The sequence below is a fragment of the Octodon degus genome, unplaced genomic scaffold, assembly GCF_000260255.1.
Source record: "Octodon degus isolate 3935 unplaced genomic scaffold, OctDeg1.0 scaffold00039, whole genome shotgun sequence".
Classification (NCBI taxonomy): Eukaryota; Metazoa; Chordata; class Mammalia; order Rodentia; family Octodontidae; genus Octodon; species Octodon degus.
The window spans coordinates 2,994,929-3,006,552 of record NW_004524615.1 but is presented as its reverse complement, the minus strand read 5'-3'; the positions used below and the strand labels follow the sequence as shown (position 1 = coordinate 3,006,552).

Genomic DNA, 11,624 nt, shown 5'->3' with positions numbered 1-11,624 from the left:
GAGAGAGAGAGAGAGAGACAGACAGACAGACAGACAGACAGAGGCAGGGAGAGACAGAGAGACAGAGTGAGAGACAGACAGGGAGAGACAGAGAGAGAGCAAGAGAGAGAGAGAGAGAGAGAGAGAGAGAGAGAGAGAGAGATTCAAAGAAATTACAAAGAACACTGAAAAAAGCCAAACCCCTGATTTTAATCTAACTTACTTTTCTTTCTGTCTATTCATTAACAACCACAGAAACCTCTCACAGTCATTGTTTCTGCACTGTCGTCTTCGGCAACTTTCAGGAGCAGCCTGGATTCCTTTGTGTGGCTGTGAGACACACGAGCTTCGGAGGATTCACCCTCCCGAGTGCTGAGAACTGCAAGATTAACATTTTACCATAACATTAAATAAAATCAGTTGGATGAAGGATTTATTGTTTCATTAATCTAAAATAGTACAGTAGAGAAAGGATAATAAAAGTAAGAGCAGAAATTGTTAAAGTTCTAACCATCCTTTACTCTTTTCTTTTTTCAAATCTTCTGAGACAATGGTATTAGGGCCCCTGGCTCTTATTAGCTCAATAAATTAATGGTTTATAACCTTTATTTTATTACTCCAGGAGTACTCCATAAATCAGCTATAAGCACAAGTTAGAAAATAGCCTATAAAATTTTTCTTTCTTCTGTATTCTTTCTCTTTCTCTGGAATTATCAATGCTGAAAAGATGAATACTGAGGATTCAGACTACCTCTTACAATAGGTGCTTTCACTGGAACTGCTCTACATTTTTTCTTTTGTTCTCTCATGCTTACACACACACACACACACACACACACACACACATTTCTATATACCTGTATCTACACATTTTTGATAAGAAAAGTAAAAAAAGAAAAGAAAATTAAGGAAGAAATTACAAACTCTCCACAGTCTGCTCATGATCATTCCACGTGTTAGGCAGATTCACTCAGTCCATTTTTTAAAAATAATATTACATACGCTTTGATTTTCATTCACTGTGTCTCTTCACTGTGAAACTCACAAGGACAGATAGTATACCACATTTCCTTATATATTTACACCTTTGTGCGTGTGCCTGCGTGTGTGTGTGTGTGTGTGTGTGTGTGTGTGTAATGCCCCCACAGGGAGTCAACCAGTATATACAGAGAGAATAAATGAGACTTCTGCTTCGGCCACAGCTGTCCTTGGTGCAGGGACCACTCTGCCTTCGAGAGGTCTTTACCCTTCCTGTCTTAGCTGTATGATGGGAAAGGCTGGGAGTAATTCCTGTCACTAAATCACCAAATAAAAACCGACCAGGCCATTTCTTAACCTATCCTTCTCCTTAGAAGTCCACCCCCTTCCTAGTCTGTGAGATATAGATCATTCGATGCCAGGCATTTTGAAGAATGAGCCTGTTCTCACAGGCAGACACTAGAAACTCAGATGCCTAGTGTGGGCAGCCGCAGGCAGCCATAGGCTAAGTGAACCAACCGCCACAGAAGCAGGCTGGGCTTGTGGCAGCCTCAGACCGAAGCAGGAGCACAGCCGGCCCCCGAGGGGAACAGCAGCACCTATGCACAGGGCAGGCACTTGCGGTGGGCGCTCTTGAAGCGTCTGGCTGAAAAGAGAGATAGAAGTGCTCTTCAGTTGCCTGCCTTCTAGTCCCGAGCGGGGCTGTGATGGCCAAGGCCATGGGCCTGTGCGGCCTCTCGCCATGTGCATCTCTGGGCTCAGGAACGTTTTTTGTTTGTTTGTTTTGAAGCACTCTTGACTACACTGATGTGATTTCTTAGTGAAGTGGGATTTCAGAGACTGCGTGAGCAGTTCGGTAGTGAGCTTAAATGGTAGTCATGATCAGCACCGCCTCCTGTGCAGTCCATACTGCTCAGGTGAGACTAATTAATTTTTCTTAACCTATAATTATGTGTAATTCAAGCCAAACCACCTTTTTTCAAATAGCAGAAAATACAGTGCTCTATTAGATGTGTGTGGCTGTAATTATCTTTTCTGTGTTGAAGTTAAACTTCAGGAATAGTCTATTTATGACAAAGAGAACTCGTATTTTAGTATAAATTTATCCTTTGAGGATGTTGAACAGTGTATTCAGATGTTCCAAGCTGGGCTACACATTAAAATATTTCCAGTCAGTAGATTTTCAAAGCTACCTTGAAAATTAATATGTTGAGCTATTCTAGTAAAATGTATGTACCCACAAAAAGTAATGCCCATCCCTAGAAACCTAACCGAAGCAAAGCAAAAGGTAGAGGATATGACTTCAACTTGGAGAGAGGGAATCTTAGCCAAATGGTGGCTTTCCTGAGTTTCTGGAAGTGTGTGCCATGCTCTTCTTCTTCCAGTGGTCCCAGAGGATGGCATGCAGTTGACAGGAGGCAGGATACAAATGTTTCATTCATGGATGGGTGGGGGGATGGATAGATAAATGCATGGCTGATGGATGGGTGGGAGATGGATGGCTGGGTGGGTGGGTGGCTGGGTGGCTGGGTGGACATTGGATAAGTGGATGGATGGACGGACAGATGAAAGAATGGATGGATGGGTAGACAGACGTTTGATTAAATGGATAAATAAGTAAATGGATATATGAAAGAGAACGATGGATGAATAAATGTGATGGAGAGAAATACAGGGAAGCGTATAGTATAGAACAGTAAATAAAGCCTGATGCACACATGTGCTGCAGAGAATGACAGTGAACGTGGAACGGTCACAGCACAGACGACTCGCCAGTGTGGTGCACAGGAAGAAAGGCCAGGGCTGAGGGCCGTGGGTCTCGCAGGAAGCTACGGCTGGGTAGGCACAGAAGCTGTTTTGCATGGTAAAAATAGAGCAGTGTTTTAAAGGAGCACAATGACATTCTCAGATCAGCAGGAAAAAACAAATCTGATGGGAGAGCGCCACAGACATTGGAGCCCGCAAGAGAAAGATGGCATTGTTCCTGTTGTCAGCAGGAGGCTGGGCTCTCTAGAAGCAAGGGCCAGATGCACATTGGCTGGGTGGTTTTAAAGATACCAGGGCACGTTTCCGGAATGTGAATATTACAGTAAAGAAAGAGACTGCTTTTAAGGCAACTGTGACGTTAGGCATCTTATTGTTCAGCTGAAAATAGTTAAACAGTGTTGATGATTTTAGACAAAGGAAGACTAACAACTTTAAAGATTGATTTAAGAAAGGTAATAATGAAGATAAAATGTCTTATGTGTAGCAAGGAAACTAGCATTCCCGATAGAACATTTCTCCAAAACATAGCTGCATCGTATCACTTTACATTATGGTCTCGCGGTGCGTCTACCGCCCGGCAAGGACCACGTCTACCCATCTGCGGCACAGCAGCTCTCCGCCGTGTGCAGGCCGCCGCCAAGGGCTGGCTCTAAGGAGTTGTGCAGCCATAGGCATAGCTGTGCACGGACCCCCGTCCGGGCACCCCGACTCCTGGGAAGGTACCTAGAAGGGAAGTAGCTGATCAGGTGGGATTTCCAGGGTTAGTTTTCTGAGGAATTTCCCACTGAACTTTGGAAAGTCCCACCTGCAGTGTAGCAGGCTGCTTTCTCTGCAGCCTCTCCGGCATTTGGGCATTTGTCATGACCTGGTTTCTGACAACGGCCGCTCTCTTTGGGGAGGAGGGAGTCTCGGTGTTGTAGTCTGTTTCTCTTATGGCCAGCTCATATGAGAAACCCGAATTATAAATGCAATGCAGAATAAAAGAAGACTAATTGGGAGTGGGGAGCTAGACCTTTCTCATATTGTGAAGGGACAAAGAGGTGGAGGGGGAGAGGCAGAGGGGAAGTGGGGATGGGAGGGGCAGGACGCGTCCTGCGGCGCTGGGGCCGCTCAGGAGCGCATCCCGATGGAAAACTCGGGCGAAGCAAAAGGAAGTGCGCCTGCATTTTCAGGCCTTTAAGACAATATATCATTAAATTCTGTTAAATTTTCAATAAATATAATCTACACTAGCAAGACATTATGATCTTCTGTACATAGAAATAAGCAGCCTTTATCTAGCGGAACCGAGGACCGCCGCGGTGGCCATCGCTGAGCCCTCTGGGCGGTCTGGCCCAGGCCGTGGTGCGTGAAGGTGGCTCTCGGTGGCTCCTGCTCCAAGAAGTAGGTGGGGGTGGAGTCACAGCAGACGGACGTCTCTCGGAGGAGCAGGGGCTGCCCCGCAGGGGCTCGTTGCCACCCTGACTGACTCGGGGACTCGGAGGACTCGGGCAACCCCTAGGGGCGTGCCTGCGCTGAGGGCCACGTGGAGCCAGAGCCCGCGAGCCACGCGTGGGGCGGTGGCCAGGGAGAGCGCGGGCGCGTGGGGAGCCGGAGCCTGCGCGCCAGCCCGGCAAGCTGCAGAGGGAGCGCGACGAGGGTATTACTTGGGTCACATTAGCTACACTTTTGTAAAATGAGTTCAATAGCTTAAGCAATTTAAAGTGGTGAAGTTTTTTAGATGAATGACAGTTTATGAGTCTGCCACCCATTAACTTGCCTTTTCTAGGAAATTTGGCTTCGCCGTTCTATTAATGTTCAGTTTTATTCCTTTTATCTTAGCGTACATAAGTTGTGAGTGCTATACTGTTTTCAGGCCACCTTGTCTCGTAGTTAAGCTGAGTGGTCAGCCAGGCGTGCAGAGAAGCGCAGCTCTAGGAACTGCGCACTACCACGGAGGCAGGTGCAGGCTCCTCAGTGACAGGCTGCCTTGTGGGGGCCCTTCTTCAGAGCTGTGCTCAGGGGCCTGTAGATCCTCAGCGGATGAGAAGATTCCCCAGGGCCCTCTGCTCAGTGGGGTCCAGAGGTAGAAGAGGGGTTCGGAAGAAGCCAGAGAGAAGAATGAGTTCTCCCTTCAGATCGGCGAGATGTGAGTTCATAACAGGCTCCTGAGGCGCTTGTAAGAGCTGCAGACCCGAGCAAGACTCAGAGCCTTGAGGTGTGAGCTGAAAACGGGGAGAGGGTGGAGCATGAGGGAGAGCTGAGGGAGGGAGGACGAAGGGGAAGCGAGGATGGGGCCCGCAGGAAGGAGGGAGGGAGCAAGGAAGAAGGGAGGGAGGAAGGAAGAAGGGGCAGGGAGGAGAAGAAGCAAGGAGGGAGGGAGGAGGGAGAGAGGGAAGAGGGAAGAGAAGGAGGAAGAAGGGAGGGGGAGGGAGGGAGGACAAAGAAGAGACAGAGGGAGTGAAGGAGGCAGGGAGGAAGGAAGGAAAGAGGGAGGAGGGAGAGAGGGAGGGAGGAGAGAAGAAGGGAGGGAGGAGGAAAGAGAAGAAGAAAGAAGGGAGGGAAGGAGGGAGGACAAAGGAGAGACAGGGAGTGAAGGAGGAAGGGAGGAAGGAAGGAAAGAGGGAGGAGGGAAGGAGGAGGGAGAGAGGGAGTAAAGGAGGGAGGGAAGGAAAAAGAAAGGGAGGGAGGAAGAGAGGAGGATGAGAGAAGGAGGAAAGGAGGGAAGGAAGGGGGAAGGAAGGAGAAAGGAAGGAGAGTCATACAACCATACTTTTAAAAGTCCAGCAAGCACATCAGAGGGATCTCACCATCACCCTGAAAACCCTAGCAACCTATTTGCTACTTTTAGGCAGTACAGTAATATAACCAGGCTGAATTCTGGGAAGACCATTCTGAAGGTGGCCTCGGAAATGGATCCACAGAGAGCCAGGGCATGTAGGGAGCCTCTGGAATGGCACAGCAGAGCAGAGGGGAGTTGGTGGGGTGCTGTCCTCAAGTTTAGGGCTCAGTGGAGCCTGCAGGGCGAGGGAAGCAGACTCCACGGCTGCACTGGCTCTGGCTGGGGAGATGGGTGGCTGCCACGTCTCCCTTGGTCCAGGGAGGAAGCAGCAGGGGAGCACGGAAGGAAAAGTGTGTGGAGGAAATGCTATTGGTGAAGGCCCTGGAACCAGGCTTCCTGGAGGCGCTCGGGGAGGTAGGCCCCCAGATCGCTGGGCATGGAGACCAGGCAGGAATGCAGTTTTCAGAAAGAGGTGGACAAGGCCTGCTGTGCCCACAGAACACAAAGCAGTGTGTCCCAGGAGATGGTGAGCGGGTCTGGTCGCCAGAGCTGGATAAGCCCACAGACTGGTGAGTCGTCTACAGCGATTATTTTCAGGAGGATGAGCTCATCCAGGGAAGTGGGGAGTGCGATGGCCCTGTGTGGGACTCTGGGGATGACTAGCTTTTCACTGGGGGGCAGAAGCAGAGGCTTCTGGGTGAGCACTAGGCCAGAGAAGGTAGATAGCAGGGAGGGGAGCCAGGGAGCTTGTCCTGAAGGCAGGTGTCAGGAGGAGTGACTGACCAGCAAGCGTGTGGCTGGCTGACCAGAACCACGGTTCCATCCAGCTCCTTAGCAACCCAGAATCCCAGCCCACCAAATCAGAAGCTATGGTTCAGCGAGGCCCCGGGGAGGCTGGCCTGCGTGTCACAGGGTGAGACATTTCAGGTCAGGGCTACCTGTGGGCACTAGTCTGGGGCCCAGAGACCCCCAGCTGGTGGTCCCTGCCACACTGACTCACCCTGTCACCACGTGAATGTCCTACATCTCCAAAGCATGCCTGCCTGCCTGCATCAGCCGCCCTTCCCCTTGCTGATACACAGCGCCCCACAGCTGCAGCCTAAGAGGACAGGTTTCCTTTGGCTCATGGCTCAGTCCAGGCTCAGCTGGCTCCAAGGCAGGAGGGCAGTGCGGAGGGGCCGCGGAAGGTGAGCTGTTCACCTGGTGTCTCCTCTCTGCTCCCTCCTTGAGGGAGACTGAGTGGTCATTTCCAAACAATTCATGCTCACTGTTCTCTATCACCCACATGTAAAATCCTCCACATCCTTTGAGCTGACACATCATTTTATCCCCTCTGATCCTGGGAACTGAATCCAGGTCTTCTCAGTGAGTTCCATCTCCAGCTCTCTTTTGTTTTGAGAAGGGTCTGGGTGAGGGCCACATGGCCCGGTCTTCCCTCTGCAGCTCATTTCCATGGGAAACAATGACTTCTTGTACTGCTGCATTATTTAGGGTCAGTAAATGGTCGGTCCAAATAGTGCACACATAGGAGACGGTGCAGTGCAGTCACGTCTCCAGGAACGCATGGACAGAGCCGGGTGGGCAGGGCACCTGTCCCCACTGTCAGTCTGTCTGCTTATTGTTTCCTGTCAGTCATTTATCTCCATTCTGTCAAGCAGAGGCAGAGCAAACTTTGCACCATACAGACCATCAGAGGATAAGAGCTGTATTTTCTCTCCATCGATACTGCTTCAAAGGCACTGCCAGCACACTGCACCCCTCAAATCTGTCCTTCTAGACAGAGCACCTCATGGGTCCCGGCATGTCCCCACAGCACAGCACTGAGCCACCCACACCACCAACCACTGCGCCAACTCTGTCTGCTGCCACAGCTTACTCTTGAAAAAGTCCCTGAAAACTAGAATAACAGGAGCTTTGGAAGTCGTCAATGGCAATTTTGTTTAAGCCTTTGAAATCTGTCACTTCAAAAAAAATTGTAATGGTTTTCTAATAAAAACAGAGATGGCTGTGATTCACAGATGGCTTCCTTCATGGGGTCAGAGTGACATTTCAGTCTCAGAGGAGAATGCCATGTCTGCTGGGTATCTGGGGGGAGGGCTCTGAGAGAGCGGGACTGCCTCTCCTGGCTTCTGGTCTGAGATGCTGGCAGAGGAGAAGGCCGCCGACACCAAGGACGTGCATGCTGCAAGCCCCACGCTCACTCAGGTGGGCCTCAGCACGGGGGCCTCCACCTCGCGCTCTGGCCACACAGGAGCATTGGTTCCACAGGATGAAAGCCACGGCGGGTAGGCTTTGCCCAACACAGTCCTTCACAGACAGAGGAGATCCTGCGGTTTGGAGTTCTGTCCTCCTGTCCGGTCCTTGGCTCTAGAAGTCTCACATCCTTGTCTTCATGAGAGCCCTGCACCAGCGAAGCCAGCGGACAAGAGGGGAGACTGCTAGCCACGAGGTGCCTGCAAAAGATCAACAAGAGATAGAAGAAGCGCGTCCAGTTGGCTGTGCACAGGTGGCTCCATGTGGGTGGGAGGCGCTGGGTCCACTGCCAAACCTGGCAGAAAGAGTTTTGAATGTTTTCACCATCAGGAGGGGCTGTGTGTTTGGGGTGCTAGACATGCGCGCCCTGATCCGAGCATCATACAGTGTGTACAGCGCATCTAAGCACTACACAATGCCGCATGGAGACCAGCTTACACAGTGAAAGAAGGACAGCTCCGTCGCTTCCTCTGGAAATACTTCTACTTCCAGTACATTTATTCCATCCTTCTCACTGCTTTTTTTATGTAGGGTCTCACTGTGTAGGGCAAGCTGACCTTGAACTCATTTATGTAGCCAGGCTGGCCTGGAGCTCCCAGCAGTCCTGCTGCCACAGCCCCCAGGGGCCGGGATTGCCGTAGATCCCACCATGCCCAGCTCTTGCTGCCTTCCGAAGCAGCTCTGGAAGTCATCTTTCATGAGTGTCTTCATGGGGCTGATCAGAAAGGAGGGTGAGTTCTGCTCCAAGCACCATCCAATAGGAAGGCAGGCGCTTAACACATGGCGCTGTGCCCTCATCCACCTTATTCACCCAGTCTGGCAGCACATGACCTCCACACTTCCCCAGGGCCCAAGAGGGCTGCAGGAGGGAACACTCGGAATCAGTTCAGGACACCAAAGCAGCCAGGACAGCGCAGCCAGGACGCTCAGGAAAGAAGACTCCTGAGCTGCTGCAGGAAGTAGCAGGCATGACGGGCGGAGCGTGTTTGCAGGGAGAGACAGGGTTTTGAGGAGAATTTGTAGCATTGGATCTTTAATATAAAATTTTTATTTACTGTATTTTGTAATCACACCTCATACTTTTATATATCAAATTCCAAATCACAAAAAATAAATAATAAGTGCAAGTTAAGCAAGTGCTAATATCTCCCAAGAGCCTTATCAAATATTGCCAGGCCACAAACACAGAAAACAGAACACTGCAAAGTGGGATGGCCCATGGATGCCTGCAAAGTATGCTCAAGTAGTTGAGCAGGGGGTCCTGAGGCCATCCGGACAGAGTGGTCACACAGTGCCTGACAGCTCCAGACGTGGCCTTGTCCTGGGGGACGCTTGGGTGCTTGTGGACATTTGTCCTCCTCCCAGTGGAGCAGTGCCTAGAGGCCCTCGTCACAGGAACACTATGGCTCTACCAGGGCAGACTCTGGCGAGCACAGCTCCCGCACCAGGCCCTGTGCATGTCCACCCCTGGCTCCACCTTCGCTGCACACACTTGTGCTTCCTGGCCACCATCCTGGCCCAAGGTCCACCTCCACGTCCAGTGCAGCCTGCCTGTGATACCCCCAGCCACCCTTGCCGCCACCCTAGGGCCCGGAGTCCACACACAGAGGGCAAAGCCCATTGTGCGTGTGCTCACTCCCCTAGCCTGAATGCCCAAATGGGAGCAGAAAAGGGTCCCCTGAGCTCCCGCTCCCCAACATGCACTTTCGCTCTGTGGACCTCATTCACCCCACTTGTCTCTCTCTTCTCAGTCCCTGAGAGAGTTGTCCATCCCCTGCCAGCATGAATTCTGGGCCCTTGGAGGACCTGGCGCTTGGGCTTAGGCTCTCACTTCTCAGCTTCCTCACCTCAGGTCGGAAGGTCCCTCCCCTGTCCACCTGACACATTGCACACAAGACTTCTCTATTCTCCACCACTTTCTTTTCCCTCTCCTGAACCCACCCTCCCCACATCCCTACCATGGATACCTTCAGTATATAAACCCACATTCTGTGGGGCGTGGACATCTCTGTAGTGGCAAATCAACACTGCCCCATAATGAGGGAGTAAGCAGCCACCCCACAGGCCCTGGAGAAGAGGTTCTCACAGTTGGTGACAGAACCATGGAGGAGGGGACAGAAAATGACAGCTGCCATTGCCCCTGCGAGCCATGCTGCTCACTGCATGTCTGTTCTCGCTAGCCGGCTGCTGCCTGCAGCTCAGCCATGGTGCTCGCTTCAAACTCAAATGAAGATCTGATCCTCTGTATAGTCTCCAGCAGGTCCTAGGGCTTGGCCAGGAAAATGTCCATGCGTTCCCTGAAATGGCCCGCTAGTGTGGCCACCACTTCCATGGAAGCCTGGTTCCTCCTCACTGCCTGCAGAGTTCCACCCTGCTCTGCTCCAACCTTCACACCCCACTTTTCAGCCTCTATGCATGCCTGCAGGATGCCCAGAAGCATCCTGGTCCTTCTGCAGTGCCCAGCACCTTGGAACGTGGGCCTTGACGACTCCTATCCACCTGAGTCTTCAGCCTCCCTGCCAGCACTGACCCTGGTCCTCATCCTGTCCCTGCATGGAGGACAGAGATACTTTCCTATCCCCAAGCCCAGCCCAGTGTTCCAGATGAGCATTCTTTGGCTTTTTGGGTGTCACTTAGAAATGTCAACATCAGACATCTTGAGCCCCCTTCAGCCATCTCCAGCCCACAGTCTCTGTCTAGTAAGGGGACCGAGTGGATACTGCTGCTCTGTGTCCACCCTGGGTGCCTCTTCCTGGTGGGCCTTCCTGTGGTCATTTTACCCCAACCTCTGTGCCATGCTGCTGGCCATCGCCCTGCTGGGCTTCGCTTTGGCACCAAGTTTATGTGGATTTTGCCTTGGGATTTGGTTCCATCCCACATCGGCTACAAGCAGAGTGGTTCTATGATGCCTGCCTCCCAGATCTGTCTGCAGAATGTACAGGCAGGACCAACTGTTCCTCCTGTTGATGCCAAAATAAGTCAGCACTTGGGAAGGAAAAAGAAAAGAGGACTGTGGGTCATGAGCACAACCGGGGGAGAGAAGGCGAGGCTGCGGCAGGAGTGTAACACACCCATTCAGCACCGCCACCTGACCCCCGAGGCACAGAGGAGCTGGACGTCCAGCCTGCCCGGGTCTCTGAAATAAGCCAGCCACAAGAGCTGCCCCCTGATGGGCCTCATCAGGCCAGCTGCACCAGGCAAGCTTGCAGGCAAGGCTTCCCTGCGCAATATCTTACATAATGTTTTCATTGAGACAACACGGTGCAGCTCAAGGGAGAGACAGCCAAAAAGGTGGGCAGCAGCACCACGTACCACGTGAAAAGGTTCATAAAATATCCCCAGCCAGGCACTCTGAATGCAGTGTGACCTGCAGACCCTGCTGGAGCTCATGGTGTGTGGGGGGGGGCAGAGATGTCTGTGTCACCTCCGCGTGGCACGGGCTATGCAGTGCTATCATTTCAGTGTCCCAGCCTGTGCTCCTGTTCTAGGGGCGTTTGTCTGAAATGCCAGGGCTATGACCACGAGCATATTGCTGGCAATGTTTCTCCCTTGCTCATTGTTATCAACCGAGCGCCTGCTAGCAGTCCTTGTTAGGGTGGAGCGGACTTTCTGCAGGTCTTTCTCGGTTTCTCTTTAGTACACGGGGAGAGGAGACATTTAGAAAACAAGCACAATACATGAGAAAGTTCAGAAATTTTAAATCTTGAAATATTTATTGCCTACTTCTTTCTACTTTGAGAATTCTAATTATATGAATATAAGTTTCTTGGTTTTGACACAGTGAACTATTATGACTGATCTGTAAATTCATTTTTATTTTGGACAGTTTTTATTGTTATATTCATTTATGTTTGCATATAATTTATTTTCAGTTTGCAATCTATTA

The 11,624-nt window shown here is 51.2% G+C and overlaps 1 protein-coding gene across 1 annotated transcript in view; it reads left to right on the top strand.

The window, feature by feature from the left end:
* Myo16 (myosin XVI) overlaps positions 1 to 11,624 on the top strand; it is a 416,963-nt gene that overhangs the window by 337,741 nt on the left and 67,598 nt on the right. The window lies entirely within an intron of this gene.